The sequence below is a fragment of the Lycium ferocissimum genome, chromosome 12 (assembly GCF_029784015.1).
Source record: "Lycium ferocissimum isolate CSIRO_LF1 chromosome 12, AGI_CSIRO_Lferr_CH_V1, whole genome shotgun sequence".
NCBI lineage: Eukaryota > Viridiplantae > Streptophyta > Magnoliopsida > Solanales > Solanaceae > Lycium > Lycium ferocissimum.
Window position 1 is genome coordinate 5394230 of NC_081353.1, and position 23640 is coordinate 5417869.

The following is a 23640-nucleotide window of genomic DNA, read 5'->3' on the forward strand; positions in this document are numbered from 1 at the left end:
CAAAATACGGGATATAACAGAAAAGCAATAGCCGCGGAAAAGGCAAGGCTAGCCACAGGGAAGCGGGTTGAGTAGGGCTCGCCGGTAGACAGTAGAGGGGTAAGTCCCATAATGAGGCTCCATCTCACACCTCTCACACTCCGCCTATTTTGGAGGAACACGAAGGGGCTCCAGCTCCAGCTCCAGTGCCTCCAGCACCGAGTGCTTCGGTTCAATAGATGACCGAGGCCATTAATTTGTTGACACAGTTAGTTGCCGCTCAGGCTCAATGGCTGGGTGCAGGTCTGGGTGATCGAACTACTAGTGCCAAAGCCCGTGATTTTATGAGCTTGAACCCGCCAAAATTTTTTGGGTCAAAGCTGGATGAAGACCCGCAAGGTTTTATAGACGAGATGTTGAGAACGCTGCGGATTATACATGCTTCCGCTACTGAGTCAGTGGAGTTAGCATCTTATAGATTACGGGATGTCGCCGTTCTATGGTATAATAATTGGACAGCTTGGAGGAAGGAAAATGCACCTCCCCCGGTTTGGCAGGAATTTGTGGATGCCTTTTTTCGTCATTATTTGCCACCTGAGGTTCGAAGGGCCCGAGCTGACAGGTTTCTGAATCTAAAGCAAGGAAGTATGAGTGCCCAGGAGTATAATCTCCATTTTAAATCAATGGCCCGGTATGCTTCAACCATGGTGGCCGATATGGGAGACAAAATATATAGATTTGTGAGTGGCTTAGGGCCATATTTGTTCAAAGTTTGCCTGACAGCTTCACTCCAGAAGGGGATGGACATCTCCCGTATTCAGGCCCACGCTCAAAATCTAGAAGAACAGCAACAACCGCAGAGGGGTGAGCGCGATGTTGATAGAGGGCAGAGTAAGAGGGCCAGGTCTGCCGGTGCTAGTAGCGAGTATAGAGGGGGTCAGAGGCAGTCATATTCCGAATTTTCAGTCCAGTCTGCGACTAGTGTACCTCCTCAATTTGTGGGTAGGATACTTGACTGCCCCATTTATTCAGGTCAGGGACAGAGCTCGAGAGTTTTGGGTTTCCAGTTTAGAAGTGATTATAGTCGGAGGAGGCCACCAGTCCCACGATGCAACCAGTGTAGGAAGTTACATTCGGGTCCGTGACGTTAGGGCTCAGACGCTTGTTATGCCTGTGGTCAGGTTGGGCACATGATGCGTGATTGCCCGTCGATGAGCGATAGAGTTGGGGTTCAACCTTGGGATCAAAGAACAAGTTCTTTCTCATCTGTACGCCCTGTAGGGCAAACTCCTCAGATTTCAAAGATGTCTTGGTAGGGGCAGAGGAGTAGCGTCTAGTTTAGGTGGCACCCAGCCCCGTATCTATGCTCTAGCTGGACGCCAGGATCTTGAGTCCTCTCCAGATGTGGTTATAGTTATACTATCCATATTCTTTCATGATGTTTATGCACTGATTGATCCGGGTTCGATGTTCTCCTATATCACTCCTTATATTACTGATCATATTGGGGTGAAACCCGAGCCAATAAAGCCTTTTGAGGTGTCTACTCTTGTTCGTGACCCGATAATAGCTAGACAAGTGTATAAAAATTATGTGATTGTGGTATGTGATCGTCAGAATAGATTTGATTCGGTTGAGCTAGAAATGTTATATTTCGATGTTATTATGGGCATGGATTAGTTAGCCTCCTGTTATGCCAATGTGGATTGTAGAATCAAAGTAGTTCGGTTCCAATTTCCGGGCGAACCAATGCTTGAATGGAAGGGTAACACAAAGATCTCCAAGAGGTAGGTTTATTTCCTATATCAAAGCGAGAAAGATGATCGCCAAAGGCTACATCTATCATTTAGTCCGAGTACATGACACCAAAACAAAGCCGCCGACTCTTTAATCCGTCCCGGTAGTAAATGAGTTTCTGAACGTATTTCCAAATGAACTTCCAGGCCTTCCAACGGAATGAGAAATTGTTTTTGCTATCGATGTGTTGTCGGATACCGAACTTATATCTATACCTCCTTACAGAATGACTCCTGCAGAATTGAAAGAGCTGAAGGCCCAACTGAAAGATTTGCTCGACAAGGGATTTATTAGGCTTAGTTCATCGCTATGGGGAGCACCTGTCTTATTCGTAAGGAAGAAAGATGGTTCTCTATGAATCTATATTGATTATAGGCAGTTGAACAAGGTGACGATCAAGAACAAATATCCACTTTCGAGAATCGATGATTTGTTTGATCAATTACAAGGTGCCAAGTGGTTTTCAAAGATTGATCTAAGATCGGGGTATCATCAAGTGAGAATTAGAGAAGAAGATATTTCGAAAATGGCTTTCAGAACTAGATATGGCCATTATGAATTTCGGGTGATGTTGTTTGGATTAACTAATACCCCAATGGTGTTCCTGAATTTGACGAATAATGTATTCAGGCCCTTTCTAAATCTATTTGTGATCATGTTTATCGATGACATTTTGGTGTATTCTCGGTCAGAAACAGAGCATGCAGACCACTTGCGTATTGTCCTTGGAATTCTGCGGGCTCTTGAATTGTATGCTAAGTTTTCAAAATGTGAATTTTGACTAAATTATGTGACTTTTCTGGGCCATATTATCTCAGCTGATGGTATTCGTGTAAATACTCAAAAGATTGAGGGTTGTGAAGATTTGGCCGAGGACTACAACGTCTACAGAGGTTCGAAGCTTTCTAGGGTTGGCAGGTTACTATAGGAGATTTGTGGAAGGGTTTTCTTCTATTTCTGCACAATCGACGAAGCTAATTCAGAAATTAAAAAAATTTTAGTGGACCGATGCTTGCGAGCGCAGTTTCTAGGAATTGAAAGATAGGTTGACTTCAGCCCCAGTCCTGACACTTCCAGAAGGGCCAGAAGGCTATGTTGTTTATTGTGATGCCTCCGGTGTTGGATTGAGCTGTGTATTGATGCAAAGACGGTAAGGTCATCACCTATGGTTCCAGGCAGTTGAGGAAACATGAAAAGAACTACCCGACTCATGATTTGAAATTAGCGGCGGTTATTCATGCTTTAAAATATGAAGACATTATTTGTATGGCGTTCACATTGATATTTATACAGATCATAAGAGCCTCCAGTACATTTTCAAGCAGAAGGAGTTGAATTTACAGCAGAGGCGGTGGTTAGAGCTATTGAAGGACTATGATGTGAGTATACTATATCATCCGAGAAGAGCAAATGTAGTGGCCGATGCTCTTAGCCGCAAATCCATGGGCAGTTTATGTGACATTCAACTGGAGAAGAAAGAATTAGTTCATGAGCTCCACCAACTAGCTACCCTCGAAGTTCGTTTAATTGATTCAGGCAATGCAGGAGTTGTTGATCATACCCCATCCGTTTCATTCCTGGATATGGAAGTGAAAAGGCGCCAATATGAAGATCCCTAGCTGAGTCATTATAGAGATACATTTCCTGAGAAAGAAAAGTCGCCATTTGAAGTTTCTGCGGATGGAGTCCTCAGGTACCGAGGCAGGCTATGTGTTCCAAATGTTGCAGGACTATGTCGTCGGATTCTAGAAGAAGCTCATTACTCTCGGTATTCCATCCACCCGGGAGCGACAAAGATGTACCATGATCTTAAGTCAATTTATTGATGGGATGGAATGAAAAAGGACATAGCGGAATTTGTAGCCCAGTGTCCAAATTGCCAACAAGTGAAAATTGAGCATCAAAAGCCAGGAAGACTGTTACAAGCCATGGAAATTCCAACCTGGAAATGGAAAGTGATCAATATGGATTTTATTGTGGGGTTACCTCGTTCTCGGCATAAGCATGATTCCATATGGGTAATCGTGGACAGACTTACAAAATCGGCCCATTTTCTTCCGATCAAAACTACATATTCAGCAGAAGATTATACAAGGTTGTATCTTAAGGAGATAGTGCGACTTTATGGTATCCCAAAGATCTATTATCACAGACAGAGGAGCACAATTTACTGGTAAGTTTTGGAAGTCCTTTCAAGAAGGTTTGGGAACTCAACTGAGGCTCAGCACATCATTCCATCCATAGACTGACGGACAAGCTGAGCGCACTATTCAGACCTTGGAAGATATGTTGCGGGCATGTGTATTGGATTTCGAAAATAATCGGGAGGATCATTTTCGCTTTATTGAATTTGCCTATAACAACAGTTATCATCCAGCATCCAGATGGCTCCATATGAAGCTCTGTATGGAAGGAAGTGTAGATCGCCAATTGGGTGGTTTGAAGTAGGAGAGGTACAACTAATAGGTCCGGAGTTGATCCAACAAGCGGTGGAAAAGATCAAGGTTATTCGAGATCGATTGTTGACAGCCCAAAGTCGCTAGAAATCTTATGCGGACAACCGTCGGCGAGACTTAGAATTCCAAGTTGATGACTGGGTATTCTTGAAGGTATCATCGATGAAAGGCGTGATGAGATTTGGCAAGAAGGGAGAGTTGAGTCCTCGATATGTCGGACCGTATAAGATTGTACGCAAGGTGGGCCATATGGCTTATGAACTAGATTTACCTCCAGAGCTTGAATCTTTCCGTCCAGTTTTTCATCTATCAATGCTCCGCAAATGTGTTGGAGATCCAAAGAAGAATCGTGCCAATGAATGATATTCAAGTTATAGACAAGTTGTCTTATGAAGCGGTGCCTATAGCCATATTAGATAGGCAAGTACAGAAGCTTAGAAATAAAGAGGTAGCCTCGGTTAAGGTTTTGTAGAGAAACAATAACCGAGAGGAAATGACTTGGGAAGCAGAAGAAGATATGAAGTCCAAATATCCGAATTTATTTCCTCCCCTAGAAGAGGTTCAAGATGAGACGCCATTGGCATAAGGTATGAAATGCTTTCTTTTGATGCTTTTGGTCGTGTGTGGCCATATTTTCTTGCTATTGTGTTATAGCCCTGCGAGGCAATATTATTATGAATTGTTGTGCCAGGATGGTAGTGCCACATCACAAGGGAAACTCTGGCGAAAATCTTGTAGAACCCCCGAGAATTTAACATTCGGGGACGAATGTTCTTAAGGCGGCAGAATGTTACACCTCTCGTTTTCATTGTAGGAAAAACTTACGGCTTCCCTAGTTGAGTATGCCTTGAAATGGAGATTTGTACTCGAGTATTGAGATGCTAAGTATTGTACCCTGTATATAGAGGTACTAGCAGGTATTCCAGATATATTACAGGATTAGAAGTTGAACGGATTGAACCGACGCAGGCTGAACAAATACAGGGAAGTCTGCATATATCAGACATTATCGACGGACCGTTGATTATGTCGATGGACCGTCAACATGCACCGTCCCAATGTTCTAAAAATTCTGCTCTGCAGAAGTAGATCGATGAAATACGTCGACAGATCATCGACACGTCGATGGGCCGTCGATCTCCGCAGTCAATATGACCCTGCAACTTCTGATCTGCAGAAGCAGATCAACGGAACAAGTCGATAGACCGTCGACCCGACCGTCGAACCACCAATCTGGAATCTTCCAGCCCCAGCTATAAATACACGACTCTTGTCCCCAATTTTCAGATATCACTTTGCTCTCAGTCCTGAAAACTCTAAGATACTCTTTATACCATATTATCACAAATCCAAGAGGAATTAAAGAATAATCCTCATAAATCAGTAGAATCAAGGGTGTGGATGCCCACTAGGGTTTGAGGAAGCCAAGATTTCCTTTGGAATTGAAGTTGAAGTTTCTTCAAGTGAAGAATCCTTATTCAAAGACCATTCCTACATAATCAAAGGTAAGTTTTACATCCATTTCATGTCATTAAAAGCAATGAGTGGTTGAAAGACTTGGATTAGAGAAGGAAGTGGAACATGAGCTTAAATATGGAGAAAATGGTACTATGAGTAGTAAGTTAACCTGGGTCAGGATTTATAGTACAAGATGAGTATAATCTTGCTATGAAAGATGTTAATGATATTGAGGAAGTATTATGTGAAGAGCGATTGTGGTGTTGTATTGTAGACATGGTTATGGATGACTTTGAAAGTGAATTTAATAAGTGAACAATGTTTAATTTGGGAAACCTAATAATTATGATATTATGGATGTTGCTATTGCTATTTGAGAATTGTTACAGTTGGAGAAAGTTTTGAAACAAAGGGGATATTGCCTAATTTTCGTTAGCTCTTAGTCGCTTTAGCTTAACCTTAAGTATGTCTTCAATTATCTAATCTTAGTACGAATCCACTTGAAGGTAGGATTGCAAGCTTGGGAGGCACGCAATTAGACGACAGTGTTGAAGAGATACAAATGTATGTAAGGCTAGCCCTTCCTTCAAAGGCATGATTCTTATATATATTGTAACTCCTTTCCGGTAATTCCCATGACCTTCTTACATTTCAAAAGACGAAAGCTAAAGGGTATTGAAAGTCTCGTACGAGGTGGAGATGAGATATGTTCCTTGATTGATATGATGCTATTATGATGTTAATGATCTTTACACGATTCCTTGATGCTATTCATTGTTGATAACCTCACCTTATAGTGCTAGTTCCTTCAAGGTGAGACATGACGATCATGATGCTCCATAATTTAATCGGAGGTTACCGACCTTCCATCACTCCGATAGAGTTACGGTGTTTACTTGAGCTCTTATGCATGCTTCATGATAAGTATATATGTATGATAACATCGTGCCTAGATGGACAGAAATGACACCGCTAAGGCGGGTGGCTTATGCTAACACCGTGCCTAGATGGCCGGGCATGACACCGCTAAGGCGGGAGGATTATGATAACACCGTGCCTATTTGGCCGTATGACACCAAGTACAGGCGTGACATCATTACCCCGGATGCAGGATAATGATGTTATTGATTCGGACAGCTTATGTATGTGTGTGTGATATATTATAAAGGTAAAAAGTAAGCATGCATGATTCCGCCTTAAGAGGCAGGCAGTTACAATTATCTTTTCTTCTCATGCATTCTATATTTCCTTATTATTTTACCATGTATGCTTTATATACTCAGTACATTGTTCGCACTGACGTCCTTTTCTTTTTGGACGCTGTGTTCATGCCCACAGGTAGACAGGGGGACGGTCTAGATCCTTAGGAGCCAGATCAGCTTGCATAGGAGCACTTCCCTACTCCGGAGGTGCAGTTTTTGATATATTCTTTTGTGTATATATTCGGGCACGATGGGGTCCTGTCCAGTTAGAGGCTCATAGATACATATGTGTGGGTAGTAGATGACTTATGATCACCCCAGTGTATATTGTTATATATCCTTTTACAGCCGTGAGGGCTTATGTATACATATATGTATTGTTTGGGTGATTACGTGTGTACAAATTGGGTATGATGGTTAGCATGATGAGTGGTACTCGGTAGTCCGCTCCGGGTACCCATCGTGGCCCACTGGCTGGGTCGTGACACCAAGATGGAACCTCATTACGGGACTCACCCTCCTCTATATCTACCGACGGCTCCCTCTCAGTCCTTTTTCCGGCCACCGTCTTGCCTTTTTGGGCCGCTGTTGCTTTTCTCTTCATAGGCATCGCTGAAATCATAGCACATGATTAGGAAAAAGGGAATCCTGATAGCATAGTTCAATCGCACGATCTAAGATGAGAAATAAAGGTTAATTATTCCTAAATGCCCCGCAGCCTCCTGCTTATAAGTGTGGCGCACTTCACACCTATAAACAAGACTCTACACGATATCGCTTCGTAGACATACCCTAGGACGAACGCTTCGATATCACTTTTGTCATGACCCAAACCGGAGGCTACGCCGGCACCCGAGCTAACCTACCGAGCACCTCTCGAACATACATCTCATAATCATTTCTAGGTGGACCACAAAATAGCTCATGTGGGTATCATAATGCGTAAGGGCATATATCACATGATAATGACACATCGCCATATAATCATCAATAACTATGCCCATAAACATAAGCCAACAAGGCTGTCAAAATATAATACAACAATATGAACTGATAACGATATGCGACGTCTAGCTACACACATCTGTCTACGAGCCTCTATATACAACAACAACAACAACAACAAGCCCAGTATAATCCCACCACGTGTCCGCAGAGGGTGAGTGTGCGTAGACCTAACCCCCACCTGAAAAGGTCGTTTTCCGAAAGACTTTGAGAGAAAAGAGAGAGGAAAACAAGACAAAAGGTCAAATAGGCTAAGCATACCGAAAACAATATGAAAACAAAGAATAAACAAAAGGGGAGAAAGCCATAGAAGAACAATCCGGAAGAAAGGAGCATTAACTACTACGAGATAAATAAGATAAAACAAAGTACACGGCCCAACAAATATAAGCCAATAAACAAATGAGCAAAATCGCAACTCCTATGGTGAAAGGATAAGCCACCTAGCCTTCTATCCCAATCTGAGTCCACAGCCTCCTATCTAAGGTCATGTCCTCGGTGAGCTGAAACTATGCCATATCCTGTCTAATCACCTCTCCCCAAGTATATACACAAAAGAGTAATACCAATAACGACTCGAAATTAAAGTGCTCCCCGAGACTCCGCCGACGAAGCTCAAGGATCGATCCAGCTTCACGGCATATATAAAAGGACGTTACGAGCGATGTACTAAGTACGTAAGGAATGAATAGCAACATAACAAGAAATAGGGAACATAACATAAAATAAAGAGATAACCTGTATATCTGAATGCCTCTTAGGCGGATACCATGCATGCTTAGCCTTTTCACAAAAACATTTCTCATACATATATATATAACATAATAGTATCAATGTTTAGCCCGATCCATAAATATATTATATCATCATTATAAACCCATATATCCCGCGTCCGGGATGATATCATAGTATACCAACTGATCGGGTGGTTATGCGTATATAACGCCGTCACCCTTTTCCCATACCCCATACACATATAATATATGCGTATATAACGCCATTATCTTTTCTCATATCATATCTACATATATAATATAAGTAGCATGCATGAGAGCCCAATTAAAAGTTATTATTTTATTGAGTGACGTAGGTCGGTAACCTCCGATTTATATTATGGAACAATCAACAATCTCAACAATTGTCATAAGCCGAGATCAAACACAATGAATAAAATCAAGAAAATCATGAAATAAACTCAATAATCTCATAATAGCATCAAAACCATAAGCTTTGGAATCTCTAAAATGGAATCATCCATCAACATCATTATCATCATAGGAGAGATTCTTACCTTATTCCCACTAGAGCCGCAATATCTTCAATATTCACCTTGATTTCAAGCCAAGATTCACCGCAATACTATATTATAATCACAACTATACGCTATTCGAACCTAAATCCCGAGATTTCACTTGATTTGGACTAAAATTTTATGGCTGGAAATTGGGGGAATGTTCTAGAGTTTGGGATAGTTTTAGGGGTGTTTGGACAAAAAATAAGGGGTTAAACCCCCTTTTATATTGTTCTAGAGTCAGTTGGCACCGACCTAGAATTTTTTGCACCGTAGCGGTACGCGCAAGAGATGAACTTCATTTTAGACTTTTAATTTCTTCAAAACTCTTCATATACTAAAAGATATCCTTTCCCCAAATTGGCTCAAAATTATCGTACGAAATCCTGCCCATCCTTTCTCCAAAATATCAACAACTTAGTTTCCTTGCTTCCCTTGTTCTCCCATCCTTCCATGACCTATTACATGACTTTAAACCTCCATAACCATAAGATAGGCCCACATATAATCTCATATATCCTAGGAAATATCTCCAGTCTCTACAATTGAGCAACTAATACCTAACAAATCTCAATGTACAAAACTACGAGGTGTAACAAAAATGTCCTAAGAAATCTTTCTTCGCTACACGTTTCCCATGAAAGTCATCCTTTATGTCATTATTCTCAATTCTCTTCTTTATTACACGCAGTCACTGTCCTTTTGCTAAATCCGATGGTCCTTACCAAACTTACACTCGTCCTTGCACATCGACATTGTCACACCCCAATTTCCGCGGTGGCGTGACGGCACCCGACCCTTACTTAAGCGAACCCGCCGACTAACGTAACACTCATACCCATACCGGCCCACAAAACATAGCATACACACGTAATGAAAATTTTCGTAAAACAAACATGCCTTCCAAACCAAATGAAATCTGCAATATAAGGCATAACAAGATTTCTTATATAGCCGCTTGCCAAACACATCGGTAACATAATACATACAAACACACCGCTTACGTAGCCGCTCACAAACGTACCCGACATATCATACACTCGACTGCCGCAAAGTCTCTATCATAACCTCGAACACCATACAAAGCACCGACTCGGCGAAGAAGACTCTTCGCTATCCAAATGAGCATCTTCGGAACATCTTCGACTCATCCGCGGGTACTGCGTGGTACGAAGCGCCCCCCCGAAGAAGCAATTTAAAATATGTATCGAGCATGTAAAGCATAGCATACATCAAACGAGGTCATAACTAAAGTAGAAGTACGTAAAGTGAAGTCGTAATAACACAACTATCTAAGTACTTACATCCGACACACAAATCATGCATACTCATACCGAACGCATCGTAATCTGTCATATGGAATGACAAAGAACCGATGCATGCCTCATATCGGTGATCAAACTCATCATCGGAGAACAAACTCATCACACATCATCACATATCAAATCGGTCCATAGGACCCTACGGACAACGTGGTCGCCACCCTATCCGGCGCCACAACAAAGATAACTCCGTTTCAAATCTCCGTATCCCCGAACACAACACATCATCACAACACATCATAAGCCATATCACAAGATAACTTCATAAACGGAACCCGCCCTATGGCGAGGTCTCGGAACCGTAACACAAGATAACTTCGAATATATCATAGCGCGCACGATCATATACCGGCCCGGGATCCGGGAAAGAGGTAATACAAAACGCACGAACATCGTAAGTAACCACACGCATACCGTACATCACGGGCATAATCAAAACGAACCCTTTTTTTTGAAAATCCAAAACCAAAGTCAAAACTAGTTTTCTCCGAATCTCGCTCGGCATGTCAAACCGAACTTTAGAAACCACAATTTTGTATCAAAATCACGGGCATAAAATCCTTATTTCCAACTCAACAAACACATAAATAAATAGTCATAGAGAAGAAAATGTTAAATTTTCCGAAAAATCCATAAAAGTAGCATACTCCGAGCCCGACTACGAGGGGTAGGGGAGAGTGATGTCTTATGAACTTATATATTATGTTTTGGGGCGTTTCGAGGTCGTATGCAAAAGTTACGGCGTTCGTAGTTTCGAAGTCGTTTAGGAACAAGTCTTTTTTTTTTTAAAACAAAATTCTTTTGGAAATAAAACTCTTTTGAAACCTTAAAAGTTTAATTCTACAAAAGACATAAGGGTCACAACTCAACCGTTAAAAATACGAATCGCTTACACAACGTTTCAAACTCAATCATATCCAAGACATACGGACCATAACCTAGCCATTCTAAGGATGCCAACAACATCAAAGCAAACATGAATCACAAACATACTCGAATTTTACGAATGGAATTTCCCGAGGAGAAAAAATCCCGTCATAACTTAGTTTCATCTAAGACATGCCAAAAAGAAAAGAAGGGTAAGCTTCACATACCCGGTTTGCTTCCTAGGGCTAATCCATCATATCTACAATAACATCGATAGGCATCGAACATTAGTCATACGCGCTAAAGAATCCAATTCCAAACCATTGCTTTTTCTACCAAAAATTGGGCAAAGACTTCCCTATATATTCACCAACCCCGAGATTTTTAACTCGGCTAAATTCATCAACAACAACCAAACCAACAACAATTTCAACAACATTAATAAATAATTTCAAACGCATTCTATCATTGATAATCCCTTCCCCGTAGTTCAACAACATTCCATTCATTCAATTGAACCTTATGCAATCAAGTCAACATCATTGATTCTACATTCAAGTATCAATCCGAGGCCATTCAATTACGATTTAAGAGCGTTCCAAGCCATTCGCAAAACATTCAAATCAGCCCGTCCAATGTATCATGCCACCCGAATCCCTCTAAATACAAGCAAACAATCAACAACACATTTCTTTCCTTCAAATTCATACGCTTCATCCACAATCCCATACATTACTTCACAATTATAAAAGAACATATAAAAATCATATTTACCTACAAAACAGCCCACAACAATCATATTCAACTTGGATCATTAACCTTCATTTTATGTCATAGAATTCATACAAGATAACATTAATTCATTTCATGCACACCAAGCGAACAACACAATAAACAACATTCCATATATTCATCTTCTAATCACAACAACACATAATCATGTTGAATTCAATTAGTTCATTACTCCTACACACAATATATATGTACACGGCCAACCTTCAACTTTCACAACTCAACTTTAACATCCATATTTTCATGAATTTCATCCATATTAACATACTACAATACACATAAACCTTCCATAACTCATAAAACAAGATTGGAACTTACCTTTCTTCACAACTTCACAACTTGGCTAAGTTGGTGGATAATGAAAACGAGTGACCTATTGTATCCAACAACACTCCCACGTTAAAGAGCACCTTCCAATTGGTAATTTGGCTAGAAGAAATAATTTTTTTGGTGAAGGTTCTTAGTCTTCAAATTTTTTTTTTCCATGGCCGTTTTTTCTCTCTCTCTCTCTCTCTCTTGATGCTTCATGAATTCTCTAGGGTGAAGGATGATGAAAAATGATGAACTTAGTCATCACATAATTAATTTCCATGTGGCCATGGCCCACATGACATACGTGTATGGCCACTTAGGCCCCTTTTCTTTCAAATAATAGCCAACTTTCCATAATTCATTTTTGGTCCCAAATTTTTTTCCAACTTTCATTCTCTAATTTTTTTTCCTTATTCCAATCTTATAACACTTCATATCCACAAAGATGAATATGCATCTTATGACAAATCAACAAACCTCAATTAAAAGTCTTGTCCATACCTCGTCGCAACCAACTTAGAATATTCACGTCAAGTACGGGTGTAACATCCTTTTTCCCCTTTAGAACATTCGTCCTCGAATGTTCAACTAATCTCATAAAACATCATAAGGATCTCGGGTGTTAAACTTTTCCTTCTTACTTTTTGTCTTAATCTCACTTTTACTACGGCTAAGACGACCTTGCAAGTCGTATTACAAACACACATCTTATTCTCTTTCCATTTAGGAGAGAGTTTCCTCTATACTTCTTACTACCTCAAAACCACGCACGCAGAAATACCAACAGAGCCAACATACATATATGCATATTATATCATATCACCTCGATCAACAACAAGCCAAAATGATAAACTTACCTCGGTCCAACTCAAACGGTCAATCAAACACTTTCTTATTTGCTATAACTTATTTCATAGTCCCATATCCTTGCCAACATACATCCTTCATTTCTTTACTTACGCTACTTCCAACATCGTCACTTACTTCCTGCTCAATTCTTCGATCACAAATCGAGATTTCACTTCTACGGCACGGTTTGGAAGAGTAACCATCCTAAATGCCCCGTATTTTTATAAATGTGGCGCGCAACACACCCGAAACAAGACTCGGGGAATGGACGGCTCTGTACTTTGTCACACCCCAATTTCCGTTGGGGCGATAGCACCCGACCCTTACTTAGGGGTGTTACACTCGGGGCCCACAAAACATAGCATACACACGTAATGAAAAATTTAAAAACAAACATGCCCTCGTTTTTCAAACCAAAATGAAATGCCATAACGCATTTATATAGCCGCTGCCAAACACGTCGGTAACATAATACTACAAACACACCGGCTTACGTAGGCGCTGGCACCATACACTCGACCAGAATTCTACTATCATAACCTCGAACACCATACAAAGCACACCGACTCGGCGGACCGAGGAAATGCACGCCAATCCGGTAGCATCTTCGCTAACATCTTCGACTCGTCGGTCGCGCGCGACCCCAGAAGAAAGGGGTCGGTATAGTTGCATACATCAAACGCATAACTAAAGCGTGATCGTAATAACACAACTATCTAAGTACTTTACATCCGACACACGCATGCCTTCATGAACTTCATTTTATGATCAAACTCGTCATTAGAACAAACTCATCACACATCATCACATATCAAATGCGGTCCATGGGACCGTGATACTAAACAACACAAAGACTCCCGATTTCAAATCTCCTATCCCCGAACACAACACATCATCACAACACATCATAAGCCATATCACAAGATAACCATAAACGGAACCCGGCCCTATGGCGAGGTCTCGGGAACCGTAACACAAAGAAATATCATAGTGCGCACGATCATATACTTTCTCCAAAATAATACAAAACGCACGAACTTAACCACACGCATGCCGTACATCATCACGGACTCGGTTAATCAAAACGAACCCTTTTTTTGAAAATCCAAACCAAAGTCAAAACTAGTTTTCTCCCCGTTCTCCATGTCATCCTTTAGAAACCATTTTGTATCAAAATCACGGGCATAAAATCCTTATTTCCAACTCAACAAAACACATAAATAAATAGTCATAGAGAAGAAAATGTTAAATTTTCCGAAAAATCCATAAAAGTAGCATAGAAAGGTCGCGGGCCCCAACGGCGCGGCCATAGGCCCTACGAGGGGTAGAGTGATGTCTTATGAACTTATATATTATGTTTTGGGGCGTTTCGAGGATGCAAAAGTTACGGGCGTTCGTAGTTTCGAAGTCGTTTAGGAACAAGTCTTTTTTTTTTTTAAAACAAATTCTTTTGAAATAAAACTCTTTTGAAACCTTAAAAGTTTAATTCTACAAAGACATAAGGGTCACAACTCAACCGCGTTAAAAATACGAATCGCTTACACAACGTTTCAAACTCAACGATCCAAGACATACGGACCATAACCTAGCCATTCTAAGGATGCCAACAACATCAAAGCAAACATGAATCACAAACATACTCGAATTTTACGAATGGAATTTCCACGAGCAAAAATCCTGTCATAACTTAGTTTCGTCTAAGACATGCCAAAAAGAAAAGAAGGGTAAACTACGCCTGGTTTGCTTCTAGGCTAATCCAAACTCAACCTCGGTACATCAAAATCTACAATAACATCGATAGGCATCGAACATTAGTCATACGCGCTAAAGAATCCAATTCCAAACCATTGCTTTTTCTACCAAAATCGTTACGGCACTTCCCCTATATATTCACCAACCCCGAGATTTTTAACTCGGCTAAATTCATCAACAACAACCAAACCAACAACAATTTCAACAACATTCCATTCATTCAATTGAACCTTATGCAATCAAGTCAACATCATTGATTCTACATTCAAGTATCAATCCGAGGCCATTCAATTACGATTTAAGAGCGTTCCAAGCCATTCGCAAACATTCAAATCAGCCGTCAATGTATCATTGCCACCCGAATCCCTCTAAATACAAGCAAACAATCAACAACACATTTCTTTCCTTCAAATTCCATACGCTTCATCCACAATCCCATACATTACAACATGATCTTCACAATTATAAAAGAACATATAAAAATCATATTTACCCACAAAATGACAACAATCATAGCTTCAACTTGGATCATTAACCTTCATTTTATGTCATAGAATTCATGTCGACGACAACCAAAATACAAGATAACATTAATTCATTTCATGCACACCAAGCAGCCCCTATTTTCGGCCAACACAATAAACAACATTCCATGAGTTTCATTCATCTTCTACACGTCACAACAACACATAATCATGTTGAATTCAATTAGTTCATTACTCCTACACACAATATATATGTACACGAACCTTCAACTTTCACAACTCAACTTTAACATCCATATTTTCATGAATTTCATCCATCATACTACAATACATAAACCTTCCATAACTCATAAAACAAGATTGGAACTTACCTTTCTTCACAACTTCACAACTTGGCTAAGTTGGTGGATAATGAAAACGAGTGACCTATTGTATCCAACAACACTCCCACGTTAAAGAGCACCTTCCAATTGGTAATTTGGCTAGAAGAAATAATTTTTTGGTGAAGGTTCTTGGTCTTCAAATTTTTTTTTTCCATGGCCGTTTTTCTCTTCTCTCTCTCTCTTGATGCTTCATGAATTCTCCTAGGTGAAGGATGATGAAAAATGATGAACTTAGTCATCCAATTCCCTTATAATTAATTTCCATGTGGCCATGGCCCACATGACATGTATGGCCACTTAGGGCCCTTTTCTTCAAATAATAGCCAACTTTCCATAATTCATTTTTGGTCCCAAATTTTTTTCCAACTTTCATTCTCTAATTTTTTTTTCCTTATTCCAATCTTACCCCTAACACTTCATATCCACAAAGATGAATATGCATCTTATGCATTAAGACAAATCAACAAAACTGAAATTAAAAGTCTTGTCCATACTGTCGCAACCAACTTAGAATATTCCGACGTGCGAAGTACGTTCCTAATACATTGTTGTTGCTGAATCATTGACCTTTGGTAGACAAGGTAATACCTTGACGATGTTTAAACTTTTCTCAAACCAATCATACCTTGAACAAATCATTCTTGTTAAGCCTTAAATGCACTGCTGAAACATGGAGATCATTTGACCCTCTGTACCATCTCTCTCATTTATCAAGAAAAACCCCACAATAAACGAGTCTTAACCACAATCCCACACAACTGAATCCTCAAGCCATAGCTAGAGACTGAACTTGGTCACGCGTCTGAATCAGGATGATGCATCTCTTACCATACCACAAAACATCATAGACAAACCATTCGCATAAGGATTTACGGATGAGTTCCTACCTTTCGTGGTGATTAAGACAAGGAAATTCAGATACCAATTGGAATTGACTAGATACCAATTTGAATAAATTAGCACAAAAGGAATGGAAGAACTGGATGTTTCCTAAATTTCCTATAGCCTCTCGCAGATAAATACAGAGCTCATCGTACTGATCCACAAGACTCCACTAGACATGCTCTTGTACTTATATATCGGGTAACCTAAGACTCTGATACCAACTTGTCACGACCCAAAAATGCTTAGTCGTGTGGGTACCTACCATTTCCCACATTGGTAGGCGAACCCTTCCCTTTACCCAACATACAAACTATAATGCAGAAGAACAATGTGACTAATAATAAATCTCAATATCAAATAAAAAGAATAATCATGAATATATCTTCGCCTTCAGTATCTGGTCTAAGTCAAAGACAAGAGCTACTAATGAACACATAGGTCTGAATATATAAGAAAAACTATTTGAATGTTCCTATACAAGGCTCATAATATCAAAGGAATACTGTTTGGAAATAGATGGCAAGTATATAAAGAATGCAAACTCGGGCTGAGTTTTCTAAGTTTAGGAAATGGAGAGGTTTGACCAAAGCAAACATCGAGGCTAAATACGTCATTTTGAGAGTTTCATCGATTCCATTAGGTCTGAAATGTGATTTTTCACTTAGTTGAGCCTTTGGTTTAGTTACCGAGGCGTTCGGGTATGATTTGGGTGTTTGGTTGGTAAGTTAGCATTTTGATGTTTTAGAGTTGATCTTGGCCAACACCGTGTCAGAATGACCTCTTTTGGGAAGTTCGAGTGTGCAAACTCGTTCGTAGCATGTTTAATGATAGAAATGCATATTTTGGTTTGTGTCTGAGGGATTCCGAATGACTTTCGGGTGTTGGATCGAGATTTTGGGAAAACCGGCTTCAGCTATCATCTGGTTTCCTTCATCGCCATCGCAAAGAGGTTCACGCTACCACGATGAAGGAAGAGAAAGCGGGTCGTGATCGTGCAGAAGAAAAACTGTGCTGGGTCTGGCAAGTGGCTCGCGATCATGAAGAGGAGCATGACTGGGCAAAAATAAAACCCCCACTTTGTGCTTCACCTACCTAAACCCATTTTAGAAGCTATGAAGCTCGACTTAAGGTGATTTCAAGTGCAAATTGCATGTTTCTTCATTGGGGTAAGTTCTAAACCTTAATCTAAGTGTTTATTCATGATTTCTTCCATTATTATTTGTTTCCATTAATGATTTGTAGGAAGTAAAAGATGGGTTTCCAAAAAAAATGGTTTTGATGAGATTTATGAAATTAAGGATCCATTTTTAGTTAGAACTTTATGATTCTTAGGATATAGACTATCTAGACTATGGGTAAGATGATTTTAGGCTTAAATATAAGGTTCACCCTTGTGGGCTCGAGGTTACTTTTTTGGGATCCAGACTAAACTATAACAATATGGATATTGTTGAATTCTTGTAACCTCGTAGAGTACTGATTTAACTATGATGAATCCAATTTCAGGATAAATTATCGTTTTGACCTTCGAGGTTAGGGATGGGGTTTTAGGTTGAATATTTGGACTTGAATTCCTTATATGGATTTATGGGTATCATTAGGCTCAAATTCTCATGTATATAACGTATTTGAAAAAATTAGGCTCTTTCAGAAGCTTTGAGGAAGGGGATAGCCGTCGAGTGACTTTTCAACTTCGAATTCAGGCAAGCTGAGACTTACTAGACCTATTATATAGTGTTATGTGCTGGTTAACCTAAAATAAGGGGTGTAATGAGGAATTAGGGGTCCCGTACTTGTGAGGTGACGAGCACTTATGCGAGTACCGGTGTATCTGTAGGGGTAGCTAAAACATGAACTAAATATAAAATATGATGGAGATTATATGTTTAACCTTCAGGCCATAAATAATGGTGGATAAATCCATTTAGGTTGGTATGATTGCTGCTTATTTGAGCTATGATGGCCACAATTGGTTGAATAGTTGTGAATAATGACTTAATTTGCATTTATCACTCCACATCAGTCTGAACTATGAAAAGGACATGTGTACTTGACATTGACTTGTTATTATGCATTGCATGGGTATGCATATCTATTCATCCTTTCATGATATTATTGGCATTTCATTGATGAATATACAAGATCGAGGCCTGGGAGGCCAGATATTGGATATGGTAAATGAATGAAGTGATGATGTTAATATTATAGCCAAATGGCTGAGACCCGGTGTGATCTGGGAGATCTTGTATTCCGGGTGGGTATATGGACCTCATGAGTTCCCCACGGGTGACGTGAAATCTACTGCAAGAGCATGTGTATACCGGTGCATTATGGCCATTGCATTGCATACTATTCACTTGCATTGCATGCATTCCTTTACATTGCATACCATTTATGCTTGTTTGACTTGTTTCCATGCCATGTGTGCTTAGAGGTTATAAATATGGGGTGTTTATGCTTGTACATGTCATGACTAATATAAAGATTAGATATTTACACTAGACTTGTCTTAACTAAAGAAAAGACTGAATCTTTACGACTATACTAGGGAAGAAACATACTATATGAACTGATTGAGTGTACGCACCTTCTTTGTTTGTTGAATGCTTATAAAATGTGGACTTTGATCTATCAAAGCAAGAAGAGGAGTATTGGAAGTACTAGCCTTCATCATCACTATAGTTTAAGGTCGGTCAACGATGTTGCTGGGTTCACGTGCTTCCCGTACTCACTATACAGTTGTTGCACCTTTTGTATATAGGTTCGGATCCAGATACCAGAGTAGATCGAGGTTCGCAGTTCCTTGGAGCACACATCTCAGAGTTAGGATGAGCCCCTGATGGTTCCATGGCCCCAGCCTCCTTCCTATCTTTAATTTCTTTCTTTTAGTATTTCATACAATATCTATGTATTATTTAGACTGTATTCGTATTAGTGGCTCTGTACTTGTGACTTTCAGGTTTTGGGGAGTGACATCCAAGTTAAACATATTTTCTATCTATGTATTACTGAGACTTAAGCACCTTGGATTGTTTTGATTTTAATCTTCGTATTTACTTATGTTGACTTCTATGGATTTGGGGTTTCGCCTAAGGGTTGGGTTGGGAGCCTTCACGGCACAAATGCGATTTTGGGTCCTGACAGTGGATGGGGCAAAAGACTTAGGGCGTGGTTTTCAACTTTCAAGAAACATTTTACTCAAAAAGGCGTAAATGTATATTGGTGAACTTTAGCGCGACAAGAAAAATAAAAAATTTGAAAATAAAATTAGCAAGATAAAAAAAATAACAAGAAAATCAATCAGAAAACCATCTGGAGAAAATGTTTTATTCGACCTGCACAGATGGCTAACAAAAATGTATTACTATTGTATTATAGCCAGTAACATAGTCGAATCAAGGACATCAAAGAAAGTCACACAGAGAACAAAAAAAATTCAAGAAATAAAAAAAAAAAGAATTAAGAAGTATTTGGAATATTTACCTAATGAAATGGGAGTCCAGATGAAGAAGGAATAAACCTAGGATAATTTTCATTTTTTTCGATCATCGACGAAAACTGATTATCCAGATTCGTAATTGCTCAACTGATCAGCAAAAATCCTAAAACAATGTAACATTTGTATAAGAAAGTCGACCGGAAACTGTTTAACTTATGTTTCTTAATCATTTCTAGTTCAGTTATATAATTTTTTAATCTTTTTCTGTTTGTTGGCTGTTCATGGAAAGAGAATCTCAAGAAATTGCATATCACTCTCAAGAAAATCTTGAGCAACATGTCCCTTTCTATATGTAGAAAAACTACTATCATCTAACCTTTAAATTAGAAACCTGCCTAAAACAAAAATGGAACATAACAAGAAGCTTATTAAGTAAAAACACAACTCATATCTACTAGCTAGCTATACATGTAAATGAAAAATGTATATAGAATGTATATCCATAATCGAAATAGAAAGGAGGAAAAAAAATGACTTTTGTGTTCCTACTTTATTTGGAGATGCTGAAGCTTTAGTAGAAGCTAGAGAGAAGGGAGAGTTTTGAGATCTAATAGAATGTGATGAAGAAATAGCGAAATAGAGAATTAAGGTGGAGTCTTTTTTATATATAAAGTGGCGATTAAGAAAATGTTAGTGAATGAATATATGTAGATGAAAGTGATAGAGAAGAAAGCGAGAAGACCAACAAGAATGATGAAAGAGATGGAGAAAAATGAGACAGGCAGAGAAAGTGTGTGTAGAGAGGAGTAATTGTGAAGAAAACAAAGATGGTGCAATCGCATTAAATAGAGAGTGGAGGAGGTCTACTAAATTTTGTAAGTAGTCGCCTGATCGTTACAAAGACTTATGAAGTTACCAAAACATACATATTATCACGTAGGGATCAATTAGAATGATATTAAGTAGATACTAATACTTACATATTGTCGTAATCTTAAGTGAGGATTAAATCGATCTGTAAAATGCCGTCACGATCAAAATCTCAACAAGTGCATCACGATTTAGTGAGATTTGGATCGTCACGTCATTTTTTTACTTAGTGTATTTTGGATTGTGACGTTATTTTACAGATCAATTTAATCCTCACTTAAGATTGCGATAATATGTAAGTATTAGTAACTAATTAATATAGTTCTAATTAATGGTTACGCGACAATATGGAATTTTTCGTAACTTCATAAGTCGTTCTAACGGTAAGGCGTCGACTTACTAAATTTAGTAGACCTCCTCCACTCTGTATTTAATGCAGTTCCACCCTGTCTGTCTCTTTTTCTCCGTCTCCCTCATTTTTCTCCGTCTCCTTCATCTTTCTTATTGGTCTTCTCTATCACTTTCGTCTACATATAATCACTCACTGGCATCTTCTTAATCTCCACTTTATATATAATAAAAACACCCGCTTAGTTCTTTATTCACTGTTTCTTCATCACATTCAATTAGATCTCAAAACACTCCCTTTTCTGTAACTTCAACTAAAGCTTGAGCATCTGAATTAAAGGAGGAACACAAAAATCATTTTCTTCTACTTTCTATTTTGATTATGGATATACATTCTATATAAATTTTTTTGTTTGAATATATAGCTAACTAGTATACATGAGTTGTGTTTTTACTTAATAAGCTTCTAGTTATGTTCCATTTTTGCTTCAGGCAGGTTTCTAATTTAAAGGTTAGATGATAATAGTTTTCTATATATAAATAGAAAGTGGGACATGTTGCTCAAAATTTTCTTGAGAGTGAATATAATTTCATTTTAGGTTTTTAAAGCAAAACCACCTGATGAATTTTTTTTATGATATTATTGAGTTTTTAATTGGTGTCTTCATATTCTCTTTTGCTGAACATCCAACAAAAAAAAAAATTAAGATTAAAAAATCATATAGCCAATTTTAATTGGTGTCTTGAGATTCTCGCTAATTTTTTTTTATCTAGCCAATTTTATTTTTTATTTTTTATTTTTTTGGTCTCGCTAAAGTTCACCAATACTAATTTTTGCCTTTTTCGAGAAAAAAATTTCTTGTAAGTTGAAAACCACACCCTAGGTCTTTTGCCCCATCCACCCGACCTAAGTGGGGGAGGGGGTCGGTAAAAAATAGTGATCAAATAAAAAGCTTACTAGTTTTCAAACATTTTCAACATTAGTTTTTATCCAGTAAGACATAAGTACATATCATAAATAGTTTATTTTTATTTGAAAAACAGCTTGTGTCATTTTCTCAGACTTTATTTATAGTGTTGTCTGTTCTCTTCTATACAACAAAGAAAACATCAAGGGTGTCTCAATAAAAGTAACCTATATTATTCTTCATACTTGTTTGCAGTGTAGTATCCTTAATAACATAAAGTATTTAATTTTACATAATAATATTACTGTTATTATTTTAGTTATGATTAATTCACGTGTTTGATAACTGGTGAATGATAAAAATCTCTTGAAGCAATATGAATTAATGATTGATAATAATATTATTGAATTGAATAGTCACTACAAAAAAGTATAAATTAGCAACGAATAACCTTTGTCGTTAAACATGCAACAAAAATCTATCGCTAATCCTTTATAATTAGTGAGTGTTTTGATAAAACTTTTTAATACTAAAGATTAATAATAATATCTAAATGTTTATTGCTTGAAGTGGTATATGATTGAATTTTTTTTCTGATAAATGATTTTTTATATAAAATTAAAATTAATATAGTTGTAGAAAAATGACTTCTCGCACAAGTGTTCGATGAAAAATCTTTTGAAGCAAAAAATTTTCTTGTAACCAAATACGAGAAAATAACGTTATTAAAAAGATTATTTATTTTTTCAAAATAACTTTCCCCATACCAAATACACATGAATGGTACATAATTTATAACGTGAATTTTTTTTAGGAAAGTACCTGAAGATGGCTTGCAACTAGCATCCCGGTAAGACCAGGCACATTCATCACCTCAAGAATCTCTTTTGGGTAATATCCTTCATGTTTCATAAGAATGTCATTTTAATATAATAACTACTATGTTCTTATAAAATGGTATTAAAAAAAAAACTACTATGTCCTTAGATCAAGCCAAGATATATGTAAATACAATAATCACTATGCCTTAATTCACAACGAATTGACATTAGCTATAAGTATGAATTCTCACTATTCATGTTGCTCCATATAAACGAATTATCAATAAAATTTAATTAATTTGAAGCAAACTTACTTTCTTCACCCAGTTGATGCACAACTTCCATGAATTTGGCATCAAGATCAATAGTCCATTTTGTGCAGACCTTCCGCCTAACAACCTTATAAGCACTACTCTGGT